Genomic DNA, 14,478 nt, shown 5'->3' with positions numbered 1-14,478 from the left:
AAGAGGTAGCACTGGGACCATCAGTTAATTCATTCTTCTTTTATTGGAGAGAGGAATAAAGGTAAAGTTTTGGTATCCTTTAAAAATGTTAAAGGTAAAAAGTCTCAATCATGTATTCACCTCACTCAGGTGTGCCAAATGGTGCTTCTCAGGCCCTTTGTATCTCATGTAACATATGTCTCATATCATGCGGTTGAATGGGTGCATGCTCTATCTGATACTCTGTCTTTCGTGGTCTAAGAGGTCAGCCAATCTATAGTATCTAGGAGGGGACTAGCTTAGGCTCCAGGAAGAGACAAAGAAAGGGGCACCTCACTGTTGAGTTCTTCTCTGAGCTTCAGCCCTCTTCTCAGAGAACTTTCATCTCTGACTCCCCCTGCCATATTCAGTCATCAAAATCCTTCACTTCATTCCTCATATAGCCTATGATGCTGTCTGGAATACAAGTGATCATTTATAATATTATTGATATCAATATTGCAAAATTACAATGAATTTTACAAGATGTGCTATTTCAGGTACCACTGGAAAGGTTATAATTTGCTAAGTATGATAATATTGTTTATGTGTACATATTGTCTTTGTACTGTAAGTTATGGATATGTGTGATATATCTGTATCCAAAAACTTGTGCTGTGCTACTGGGTTACACCCTTCCCCAGGCAGATTAGTGTCAGCATGGATGACTCACTGAGGATCATGAGCCAAGGGAGAGAAGCCAGGGCTGCCCCTATGAGTCATCAGGACCCATAGAACATGTTTGTGGTCAGGGGGACTGCAAGTGCTTTTCCCTGCTCATGTGCTGTGAGCTTGTGTTAGAAACAAGCCACATGGCAGACCAAAGACTATAAAATGCAGCTGCATCATCTCCATCTAGTCTTCATTCCTGCCTCCTTCCTATCTCTGGATCAACTATTCTGCATCTGAAGCTACGAAACAAAGGACTGAAACCAATCCAGGTACTGGATGTACTCCAGAAGAACTGTACAAGCCTGCAAATTCCAGTACTGCTAAGAATCTGATATATATGGACTTTGAAGTAATTTGTATGTATCTGATTGCTTTGACCATTTAACATCTCTCATCTTGTTTGTTTCTTTCCTTTTATACTAAACGTTTAGTTTTAGTTACTAAAGGATTGGCTGGCGGTGTGGTATTTTGGTAAGATCTAAACCAATATTGAGCTGGTAATGTGGCTGACCCTTTGGGGATCAGGAGAACATTTTGGTAAAGGGAATAGAGTTTAAATAACTTATCTCTTTACTGGACCTAATTGTTGGTTGGGAGCCAGAGACTAAAATGCAATGAAGGGTGTATTTCTTGTAGCTTCTTGATAACCAGTGTGGGAAATCAGTAGCACTGTTTGTGATTGGTTGGGGAATCTAACTTCTGTGTTACCGACCAGTTCTGGGAGAATCTGCTGTCCTTTTGCAGTCTGCCCTGCACTTGGCATTTTCAGGTGGGCTACCCTAAGCACAAATGAGTCACTTAGCCTATGGGGGCACATTCATTAATTCTACACAGCTGGCCTAGTGCTGCCAACCAGAAAATCCCTGTAGTTTAGGCAACTGCAGTCCTGCCTTTAGCTAGAAAGACAGAGGTAAGATCTTCCCTACTGGGCCCTGTATGCCCTCCATCATGGACTAAGGCTAAGTCAAAGAGGCCCATTGTGCAAAAGATTCCACCTCGTTAGCATTTTCTTTATTTGTCTTTATAAAGAGCGAACCAAAATAGGAACAAATACACAATACTAGGACAGTTTTAGTCCCTCCAAATTATTTTCTTCTAACATTGAACAAGCAACTTTATTAGAATAAAGAAAATGGTATTCTCTTCAAAGACATTCTGTTCTGTTGACTTAAGAACATAAAAATGGCCATATTGGGTCAGTCCATCTAGCCCAGTATCCTGTCTCTGACAGTGGCCAGTGCAGGATGCTTCTGGTAGGTGGAGGTTTGGGGACACCCAGAGCATGGGGTTGCATCCCTGACCATCTTATCTAATAGCTATTGATGGATCTATACTCCATTAATTTAGTTATACTTTTGGCCTTCATAACAGCTTATAGCAATGAGTTCCACAGGTTGACTGTGCACTATATGAGTGCTTTTTTGTTGTTGTTTTAAACCTGCTGCTTATTAACTTTATCACGTGACCCCTAGTTCTTATGTTATCTGACTAGGTAAATAACATTTCTCTATTCATTTTCTCCACACCATGCATGACTATATAGATCTCTATCACTTCCCCCCTTCGTCATCTCTTTTCTAAAATGAACTGTCTCAGTCTTTTTAATCCCTCCTTATATGGAAAGCTGTTTCATCCCCCTAATATTTTTTGTTGTCCTTCTCTGCATCTTTTCCAATACTACTATATATTTTTTGAGATGGGGTGACCAGAATTGCATGCAGTATTCAAGGTGCAGGCGTACCATGAATTTATATAGCAACATTATGATATTTTCTGTTTTATTATCTATCCCTTTCCTAATGGTTTCTAACATTGTTAGCATTTTTGACTGCTACTGCATGTTGAGCAGATATTTTCAGAGAACTAGCAATGATGACTCCAAGATCTCTTATTTGAGTGGTAACAGCTAATTTAGACTCCATCATTTTGTATGTATAATTGGGATTATATTTTCCAATGTGCATTATTTCACAGGTATCACCATTGAATTTTGTTTGCCATTTTGTTGCCCAGTCACACAGTTACAAAGAGATCTCATTAAACTCTTTGTAGTCAGCTTCTGACTTACCTATTTTAAGTAATTTTATATCATCTGCAAATTTTGCCACCAGTTCACCCCTTTTCCAGATCATTTTTAATATGCTGAACAACACAGGACAGGACAGCTTCTTGAGGGACCCTGCTATTTACTTCTCTCCATTATGAAAACTGACCATTTATTCCAACCCTTTGTTTCCTTTCTATTAACCAGTTATTGATCCATGAGAGGACCTTCCCTCTTATCCCATAACCGCTTGCTTTGCTTAACAGCCTTTGTCAAAGGGACCTTGTCAAAGGCTTTCTGAAAACCAAGTACACTGGTTTGATTGGATCACCCTTGTTCACATGCTTGTTGACTCCCTCAGAGAAATCGAATAGACTGGTGAGGTATGATTTCCTTTTACTGAGGCCATTTGACTATTCCCCAACATATATGTTTACCTATGTGTCTGATAACTCTGTTCTTTACTATAGTTTCACTGGCTATAGCATAACAGCCTATAAATCACCTTTGGTACCTTTTAAAAAAATTGACATTATGTTAGCTACCATCCAGTCATCTGCTACAGAGGATGATTTAAACAATAGGTTATATATCACAGTTAATCATTCTGCAGTTCTATATTTGAGTTCCTTCAGAACTCTTGAATGAATAACATCTAATCCTGATGACTAATTACTGTTTAATTTATCAATTTGTTTCAAAACCTCCTGTACTGATACCTGAATCTGGAACAGTTTCTCAGATTTCTCATTTAAAAAGAATGGCTTAAGTGTGGGGATCTCCCTTACATCCTGGGCAGTGAAGACCAATGCAAAGAATTAATTTAACTTCCCTGTGATAACTTTGCCTTCTTTGACTGTTTCTTTAGCACTATGGTTGTCTAGTGCCCCACTGACAGTTCTGCAGACTTGCTTCATGTGATGTACTTAAAATAAATTTGCTGTTAATTTCTGTGTCCTTAGCTAGTTGTTCTTCAGATTATCTCTTGGCCTGCCTTACTATACTTTTATACTTGACTTGACAGAATTTATGCTCCTTTTTCTTTTCCTCATTAGGATTTGATCTCCATTTTTTAAAAGATACCTTTTTGCCTCTGACTGCCTCTTTTACTCTACTAATTAGCGGGGTTTGTTTTTTTTTGTTTTTTTTGTCTTCTTACTGTTTTTTTTTATTATTTGAGATATACATTTAGTTTGAGCCTCTATTATGGTGTTTTTAAATAGTCTCCATGCAGTTTGCAGCCATTTAACCTTTGTGACTGTTCCTTTTCATTCCCATTTAACTAGCTTCCTCATTTTTGTGTAGTTCCCCTATCTGAAGTTTAATGCTACTGTGGTGGGTTTCTCTGGCACTTTTTTTCCTACAAGAATGTTAAATTTAATTGCATTATAGTCGCTATAACTTAGCAGTTCAGCTATATTCACACCCTGGAGCCAGATCCTGTGCTCCACTTAGGACTAAATCAAGAATTGACTCTCTTCCCTTGTGGGTTCCAGGATAAGCTGCTCCAAGAAGTAGTCATTAATGGTGTATAGAAAGTTTATCTCTGCATCCCTTCCTGAGGTGACATACATTCAATATGAGGATAGTTGAAATCCCCCATTATTACTGCATTTTCTGCCTTTGCAGCCTCTCTAATCTCCCTGACCATTTCACAGTCAGGGCATCAGTAGTATATTCCTACTGCTATACTCTTCTTATTCAAGCATGGAATTTCTATCCATAGAGATTCTATAGTACAGTTTAATTCATTTAATATATTTACTTTATTTGACTCTATGATTTATTTCACATATAGTGACACACGCTCACCAGTGCAACCTACTCTGTCATTCCTATATATTTTGTACCCTGGTTTTACTGTGTCCCATTGATTATACTCATTTCACCAAACTTACTCTATGCCAATTATATCAATATCCTCATTTAATGCCAGGCATGCTAATTCACCTATCTTAGTATTTAGACACCTACCATTTATATATAAGCACCTGTACATGTTGTCAATATGCAGTTGCTTGCCTTCACATGTTATATGTAAGTGGGATTCTTTTATATTTGACTGTTCCTCACTTGCTTTTTTCTATACTTTGCCAACTTCTTTGCTATCCTCTTTATTAGGATATGGAGTTTATCCTTCATAAATTCATCCCTAAGGGATGTTTCCATCTGAACTGAGTGCTCCTCTGCACGTCTGCTTTCCCCTAGTCCTAAGTTTAAAAATCTTCAACAACCTTTTAAATTTTACATACCAGCAATCCGGTTCCATTTTGGTTTAGGTGAAGTCCATCCTTGCTGTATATTCTCCTCCTTTCCCAAAAGGTTCCCCAGTTTCTAAAAAATCTAAAACCCTCCTCCCTACAGCATCGTCTCATCCATTCATTGACACCCTGCAGTTCTGCCTCTCTAACTGGTCCTGTGTATGGAACTGGAAGCATTTCAGAGAATGCTACAGTGGAGGTGACTTTAATCACTTAACTAGCAGCCTAAATTTGACCTGTAGGACTTCTCTCCTATCTTTCCCTATGTCACTGGTATCTACATATACCATGACCACCAGCTCCTCCACTGCACTGCACATAAGTCTGTCTAGATTTCTAGTGAGATCTACATGCTTTGCACTCGGCAAGCAATTTACTATGTGGTTTTCCTGGTCATCACAAACCCAGCTGTCTATATTTCTAATAATCAACCCCCCCATTACTATTATCTGGCTCTTGCTAATAACCTGGGTTCCATCCCCTGGAGGGATATCCTCAGTGCAAGAGGATACTATGACATCATCTGAAGGAGGGTCCCAACTATAAGATTGTTTCTCTCTGCTCCAACTTGATGCATTCCTTCCGCAAGACTTTCATCCTTCTTAACAGCACAGAGGCTGTCAGAGTTGGGGTGGGACCACTCTATTGTGTTCCTGATAGTCTCGTCTATGTACCGCTGTCTCCTTAGTTCTTCCAGTTAAACTACTCTAGCCGCAAGAGCCCATACTGTGTCTCTGAGGGCCAAGAGCTGCTTGCACTGCATGCACTCATATGCCACCTGCCCACAAAGTAAGTAATCATACATGCTATATTCAGTGCAATAAATTGGATAGCCTCCACTCTGCTGCTGGACTTCTGCCTGCATTCTTTTTAGCTTTGTAGGGTTTCTATTTTGTTTTGTTGTGTGTGGAGGAGGGCAAGGGAGGCACATAGGAACTCCAATAGAGTTATGCTAATTTACCCAAACTGAGGATCTGGTCCCTGTGTCTTCCATGGTGGAAAGAATATACCTTTTCCTCCTTACTTTTTCAGGGAGCTTCTTTAGATCTATACAAATATGGAAATGTCTATTTTTTTCCTTAACAGTCACCAGAGGGGCACACAATTCTTAGTTCACTAATGTGTTCTATTATATCATTCTTCTCCATCCCATTCAATTCTTCGTTCACTTTTGGAAGCAGTGGAATTGGTACTCTACAATGTGTGTTGAGTGCATAGGATATGGAGGTCTCTTTCAATAGAATCCACCCATCAAGCAGGACATTTTCATTGAGCATTATTTCAACTTCCTCTCTGAGTTTTGCAAGTCTTCTTTCAATTGCACTGGTACCCTCTAGAAGACTATTTACAGTGGACAAAGATGTCAAACACATACTGCTTATCCATGTAGCTAGTAGGGAATTAGAATGACCCCACAGCATAGTGTTCCTTTGGGCCATTAAATGCTATCCTGGGCTGTTCCAGTTTAAGACTAAGGTGCATCTCTTTAAAAGTCTTTTTACAAATCACAGTCACCTCTGCCCTGAATCATTTTTCAGTTTAAAAGTACTATTGCAAAACTTGAGATTAATAGTTCATGCTCGTGTGTGAATGATGTCTTTTCGGACACAGGTTTCAGGAAATAAGCATTACTCAACTTTGCTTGGACTGTTTTCCTGATTTCTTTAACGTGACAGACACACTACCAATGTCCTTTTATCTTACATTTCCTACACATGCTTCCACTGTCTGGTAGATATTGTCTGTCCTGTGTACTTTCTTGCCACACCTGACACATTTCTTCCTAAGAAACTTAGAGTGATCTAAAGCCTATCAAAGTCAATGGACCTCTTCCCATTCACTTTAGTGGGCTTTGGATCAGGTCCTCAAAGCATTTTTTTAAATGCTGCTTTCTGCTTCCTCAATGGGAAAGCTGCCTCTTGTGCTCTTCTGCAGTTGCTTTTTTCCTGGGTGACTAGCATTTTCATTAACTCATACTGCTATGTATCACCCATTCCTGTGCTAGCTCAGACATACCTGTAATTTTTCTGAAAGTTCCTTGTTTGAAATCCTTCCTACTGGATAATCTCTTATGCCGTCTTCCTTACTGATGCCAAAATCACAATGCTCTGCTTTTCAGACACGGTCCTCATAAAGAATTCCACCCTTTCTGTGGGTTTCTGCAACCATTGATACAAGCATGTTAGTTTACATACTACTTTTTGGAATGAAATGTTTAAAGTTTTTAAGAGTAATGGCATTATTATTATCTCCTTCCTCAGCAAAGACAAATGATTTATAAATATTTTCAACTTCATTCTCCATTGCATAAATTAATTAACTGACCTGCACTTTGCCCCTAATTGTGATTAAGCTTCACTGTGGTTCAAAGGCCGGTGAAGTGCTCCTTCAAACCATCTCATGGATTTATCCACCCTGACATTCCTATGAAGGGTTGAACTTTGGCATTTTCTCTATCTCTTATTTTTGCTGATTCCAAAAGTCTTGACTTTAGACACCATGTCCTGTGAGAATGCAAAACAAAAACAATCTACAGAGAGGGTTATACCAGAAAAGTGACCCGCTGCTGATAATAGGTTTCAATAATAGATGCAGCTGAACATGGATGAGCTGCAAGTGTAGCCAGGGCAAAAACATATTCAGCACTATTTCAGTAACCACGGTTAAAACCTGGTTGTAGTAGCTTTTAACATAGAAGTGCCCTATCATATCAGACCAATGGTCCAGCTAGTCCAGTATGCCGGAACTGGATGCATCAGGGGATGGTGCAAGAAACCCTGAAATGGACAATGATGTGTAGATCAAGACTGAAGAGTCATTTTCTTCCAACTCTGAGCAAAGAACTTTGTTAAAATATGGAAAATGTATCCCTAAATTTACGCTGTATACCTCATTGCAAAGCTTCTGCCAAGAAGCTTCCCCACACCAGTCTTGCACTGTTTCCTACTACAGGTTTAAAAGAAATAATACACCTCCTATCATCACATTTCTCTTCAAGGCTGAGCATAGCAAACCAACAAAGAGAGATAAAGAACATATCTTTTTCATCTTAGTCATATGTAGGCCATGTTCCTGAGTAATTAATTTTCAAATGATTCCTGCATTGGAGCCTGAGTTGATTAAGGGATTTGAAACAGGGACTGGAAATTCAGATTTTCACCACTGTGTGTCACAGAGTTATTACTGATGGCTGAGGAGAGATCTATGTGAAATTATATGGTGGTTTCAGATCACCATTGACACCCTTGATAGCAATCTCAGTGGAGAGGCCAAAGAATGCACTGACCCTCTCATCTCTCTGGAGATGGTAGTAGATCCTTGGTTTCAGAACACTGAGTTGTGTGTGTGATGTCATTAATTAAGTTAACATTTTCTCTGTGTTTTCATGATCACACATATAAATAGTTAAATGTTCTTGTAGATTTCATGGCAAGTGACCGTATTCCAATTAAAAATTATACTTGAATGCAGTTCAGTAGTTAGTTAATATGACACCCACACTATTCATTTATATTTCTCACGTATTTCATTTGGTAGTAATTGTTCTAATAAAACACTGTATAGGAATTAATCCATATTTTATAAAATGCTATAAAGTAAGTTATTCTATGCAAATCTCAAGCACTTTATTTCATATCTGTTATGACATATATAGATATACAGTATTTGTTTAAGATTCCATATAGTCATGAATGCCCTCTTTCAGTTTTATTGAAAAGGTGTTATATAATGATGTACATCAAGACATTTTATAATAAGGTATTTATTTATTCTGCCAATGCAAATATAAAGCCAATGCTGGAAGGACATAACATTGTTGGCCTCTTGGCTATTTTAATGCTTTCTTGTCATGTGATATTCATGGCTAAAGCATTTGCTCCATCTCACACAGTGGCTTTTGGAAAATGTTCTTTAAAAAAAACCAAAACAGATTATAGCTGAGTTATTCCTTTGGGTCAGTCCTGACCTATTTTGTACCATTCGTTACTCTGTACTTTACTGCAGTCTCTTTTTCTGCTCCCTGTAACTTTTGAAGAGTTGAATGTGTGACTCAGTGAATGTGTTGAAGAGTTGAATGTGTGACTATCTTTTGTATGAGAGAGTCACAAAACTTGTGCTATGAGGGAAAAAATATTCATATTACATTTTTGTGACTTACCAGAGAAAAGGAGGTATAGTATTGCCAGCCTCACAAGATCAAAAATCATAAGTCACACTCTCAAAAATCATGATTGGCCAAAAAAAAATTTTTTTTTTTTAAAGTAAATATTTTTTACTCATCGCTAAGATAGGGAAAGTGCCATCTATTTCTTATGACTCTTTTGACCGCACAGCAACACTTCTCTGCTTCTTGCTGTCCCAGGACTTCTTTGCCTTGGATCCAGCAGCCCCATTTCCCTGATTCCCCATGCTCCTGCCTTCTGCTGCCCCAGGGCTTCTCCTCTGCCACACTCCCAGAATCCCTGCTCCAGCAGCTTCTTCTGCTACTTCCCTGATTCCCTACTCACCTGCCTCCTGCTTTCCTGGGATCCTCTCTGCTCTAGGGCCATATCTGAAGGTTGAGCTCAGTGTCAGGGAAGGTGTGTCCACAACCCTGAAGCTCTTGAACAGAGATCTGCCCAGACCTGGAATTAATGGGTTTGAAGGAGCTTCTTATGGCCTTGCAAGAGCTCCTCCTGCAGACTCCAAAATCCTATGACTCTTGCTTAGTTTGCAAGAGTTGGCCATACTGTGACACTGCCTTCCCCTGGCTGCTAAGTGGGGACTTCTTTTCCCCACCATTGCCCCCAGGCTGGAGGACACCTGCAATTGTATTGCTTCCATCTCCCACCCCCATATTCTCATGCACCCCACTCCCCTGCAACCTCTAAATCTGCCTGCCTGCTCCCCCTCATTCTCACCATCTACCTTTAAGAGAGTCTCTGCTGTACCTCACAGTCCGAGTCCTGTCTAGCCCACTGAACCCTACCGTGGCAGCTATTTTGCCTCCTTGCATGGCTTCAGTCTCATTGAAAATAGTGGGAGGTAGCAGCCAGTTTTATTAAAGTCACCCTCACTTCCACATGCAGATAGATTGTAGGGAAACGGTGGCCATCTTGCTGGGTTCAGCCCCATTAACAGTAATTGGGGATGGTGGCCATTTTGAATAAGGGAAAAATTGTGAGTTGGCAGCCTTTCATAAAACATGTTAAAAAACATGATAAAATTGCTGGAATTATCATTCTGTCAAATACAAGTTGACAATACTAGGGTTAGCAGGAATGCTTGTTTAATCAAAATAATTTTACCTTATGCCACCATGAATTTAGAAACTAAAAGTTAAGGGCTGGATTATGGCTCCCTTTATACTCATAGAAATGTAGGACTGGAAGGGACCCTGACAGGTCATCTAGTCCAGTCCCCTGCACTGAGGCAGGACTAAGTATTATCTAGACCATTCCTGACAGGTGTTTGTCTAACCTGTTGTCAAAAGCCTCTAATAATGGAGGTTCCACAACCTCTTTAGATAATTTGTTCCAGTGTTTAACTTCCCTTGCAGTTGGGAAGTTTTTCCTAGTGTCTAACCTAAACCCCCCTTTCTGCAATTTAAGACCATTACTTCTTGTCCTCTCCTCAGTGGATGAGGAGAATAATTGATTACCCTCCTCTTTATCACAGCCTATTATGTACTTGAAAAGTGTTATACTGTCCCCCCTCAGTCTTCTCTTCTCTAGACTAAACAACACCAATTTTTTCAATCTTTCCTCATAGATCTTCTTTTCTAGATCTTTAAACATTTTTGTTGCTCACTTCTGAACTTTCTCCAATTTGTCTACATCTTTCCCAAAGTGTGGTGCCCAGAAGTAGACAAAATACTCCATGTGAGGCCTTATCAGTGCTGAAAAGAGTAGAAGAATTACTTCTCTTGTCTTGCTTACAACACTCCTGCTAATACATCCCAGAATGTGTTCACTTTTTTTGCAATAGTATTACATTGTTGACTCATACTTAGTTCATGATCTGCTATAAACCTCAGATCCTTTTCTGAAGTACTTCTTCCTAGGCAGTCATTTCCCATTTTGTATTTTTGCAGTTGATTATTCTTTACTAAGTGTAGTATTTTGCATTTGTCCATATTGAGTTTCATCCTATTTATTTCAGACCATTTCTTCAGTTTGTCAAGATCATTTTGAATTCTACTTGTGTCCTCCAAAGTGCTCGTAACCCTTCCCACCTTGGTCTCATCTGCAATTATGTGTACTTTCTATACCATGATCCAAATCATCTGAATAGAACCAGACCCAGTTGCTTTCTCCACCTTCTGTAATGAAAAACTGTCTCCAATGTATTCCAATAATTTGTTGGATAATCTATGCCCTGATGTATTATTATATTATATTATATTATATTATATTATAAATACTATATATATATATCTTTATATATAATATAATAATAATATTATATAATATATAATAATATATATAATATTATACTATACTATATTTATTATTATATTATCCAGCAGATACCTGGATAGTTGAAGTCCCCCAATACCACCAAGTCCTGTGTTTTGGTTAATTTTGTTAGTGGTTTAAAAAAAGCCCCATCCATCTCTTCTTCCTGATTAGATGGTCTATAGTAGAATCCTACCATGACATCACCCTTGTTTTTACACCTTTTTCCTTACCCAGAGTCTTTCCACAGGTCTGCCTCCCACTTCTATCTCAAACTCAGTGCAAGTGTATACATCCAGTGCATTGTCCCTTCCCCTGGCTAGGGAAGGACTGGGTAGAGAGCGCCTTTCCCCTCTCCCTGCTCCTCTGCACAAACCTGATTAGTGGGAGGGGGAGTGCCACTCCAGCCAAGGACATAGAATTAACTACCGACCCCGGTGACACCTCCTTCCTTTTTTCCCTGCCTGTCCTTCCTGAGCAAGCTGTACCTTTCTATACCAATATTCCAGTCATGTGAATTATCCCATTAAGTAAATCTGTGGTGCCAGTTACGTCATTTCGATTTCTTACTATTTATTCCCCATATTTCTTGCATTAGTACATAGACACCTAAAATGTTCATTAGATTTCCCCTCTATATTCTCTCTTGTCTCTCTTTTGTCTCTGCTGTGATTGTCTATATTCCCCCTAGATTCTGACCCTTCACCCAGGTCTCCACACTTTGGACTTACCTGTGGGCTTTTACATGGGTACAGAGAAGTTGAAGGAGTCTTCCCACAGTTTGCACAGTCCATGTAAGAGCCAATCATAACTGCTATCTCTATGCTCAAGGAAGCACAGGGATTGCTCCCTCCATGTACCCTAAAAGGGAATAGGAAAGAGTTGGCACCAGGACTCCAAGTCCACCCTCTTTGTACTAAGTCAGCCAGGCACAATGAAGGAGCAGTCATGCTAAGGGATGGTACGGCCTGTGCTCCTACTCCCACATACACATCAGAGAGCACTGGAATGTACTGTATCTCCTAGAGGCACTATCTATCCCTGAGTTTTCTGTATGTGGGTCGGTGCTGTTAGGAGCTGATATAAAGAGTAAATGCCAGAGGAAGCCATTTGCAGTGTACAACAACACGTTTTATTAGTCCTAAAAAACCCAGGAACTATGCTATGTATTCTTGAATGCCATCTAGTGGCACCTTATCGATTAGATATATGTAAATATAGAGCACTCCTGAAATAGACTTTGCAGCGCCCCAATACAAGACTATGCTTTAAAGGTATAATCTGATCCTAAGGAGGCAATAATTTGTTTTCTTTTCCTGCAGAATGGCTACTCCATTATTACTAATAATTTTAATTAAGTAAAATGAATGTCAACAGGACTTTATTCTGTGCTGATTTATCTCTGTGATTGCAAAGTGAAATTCACTAAAATTCTGATATTTGAATTAACTGCATATTTTGCAAAATGGAATGGGAAGTAAGCAGTTACTACTGTTAACCTCTTTGATGTTGGTATCTACTGCAGTCTTTGGGTTCAGTATAACTCAGTGTTATTATATCTATGTTCCTGTCTGTACGTGGGCCAGCATTTGAGATGAATGATTTTTTTCCTGCTACATTAGATGGTCAACTACTTCATTAGTATGAGTAAATAATAAGTAATTTCTCATATTAATATGGTAGTTTTCCTCCTAAAATATCCCAAAATGATTTACAAAGTAAATGGAATCACTTTACTCACCTCTGAAATACACCTGTTTCTGGTCTGGAAAGCAGCAGGTGTTTAGCAACTAGCAGCAATTCCACAGAACAGTCTAAGAGGTGAAAAGAACACTATTTCCATTGAAGCTAAAAGGGGATTGAGGGATGCATGTTACAATTTCTCAAAATTAAATTTGGCCATGACACCAGGGCTAACATTTCTCTTATAAAAAGCAGGAAGGATCTTGGTTTTATATCTCATCTGAAAGAAAAGCAGAGAGATTCCATTCTCACTTACAGTTTTAAGTCTCCAATCCAAGTATTAACCAGCTCCAACTCTGTTAGGTTTTGGGATCTTAACCCTATAATTCTCCAGCCTGTGATATTGTAGGTCTAGCTGCTAGAAATGTTAACATTCCACCAGTACACAGGAAATATCCCATAATGACCTGACAAATAAAATGTCCCTGGATATTTCCTAGACATTTCTCTGTAGCACTTTTTTACTAATATATTTTAGTGCTCATGAAAGTATCTATCTTGACAGTGCTACAGACTGAAGTCCTCTGTTTACCCACAAAAAGATATAGCATGGACAACTGCAGCACAAACTTCCTCCTATTGTTTGCCAATGAGTCTGTTATAATAATACCATCAATTTTGTCAGAATTTTCCCTTTAGCTGTACTACAAAGTCTTGACATCTATAGTGGTTCATACAAGACTGATGCTTGGATTACAGATTTCTGGGAAAGACATATTTGCTGTTTGCAGCAATATTCATAGTCCTTTACATCTTCTGAACTATGCTAATGTGCAAACAAGTTAAATCTATCCAACATCTGGCAATTATTTCGAAATAGGCAGAGCCTAATTCATCTCTAATGTAAATCCATGGACTTCAATGAAGTTATAACAAGGATGAATTTGGCCCATAGACTCTGAACTATATATTGTTTTGACTAAGGCCCTGAATGTTTTACTGCTAGAGAGTAGAGACAAATTCTTACAACTGTGTATTTAATTATTTATTAATAAAGAAGAAAAATCTCTGTATGCTTTTCAAACTGTGCACACGTTCTAGCCTAAATGACAACTAGATGGATTCTACAAAATGATTCTGCAAGACTCTATTGTACATTATTTACGCTTTTAAAGACTCCTGTTTAAATGCTCTGAATTCAACATTTCTAAATTACCTTGCATAAGCAAACAATTCAAATCTGCAACCATGGGGAAACCTCTCCTTCCTGGAGATGATTCTAATCTCTGATAAAGCCAGGGGAATTCCATATGTATTGGCAGGAAGTTAGGGTCCATCTGCATGGGCAAAATTATTGTATGGA

The sequence above is a fragment of the Emydura macquarii genome, unplaced genomic scaffold, assembly GCF_026122565.2.
Source record: "Emydura macquarii macquarii isolate MOO-44397 ecotype Brisbane River unplaced genomic scaffold, CSIRO-AGI_Emac_v2 contig_1253, whole genome shotgun sequence".
Taxonomy (NCBI): Eukaryota; Metazoa; Chordata; order Testudines; family Chelidae; genus Emydura; species Emydura macquarii.
This window is presented reverse-complemented; position numbering follows the sequence as displayed.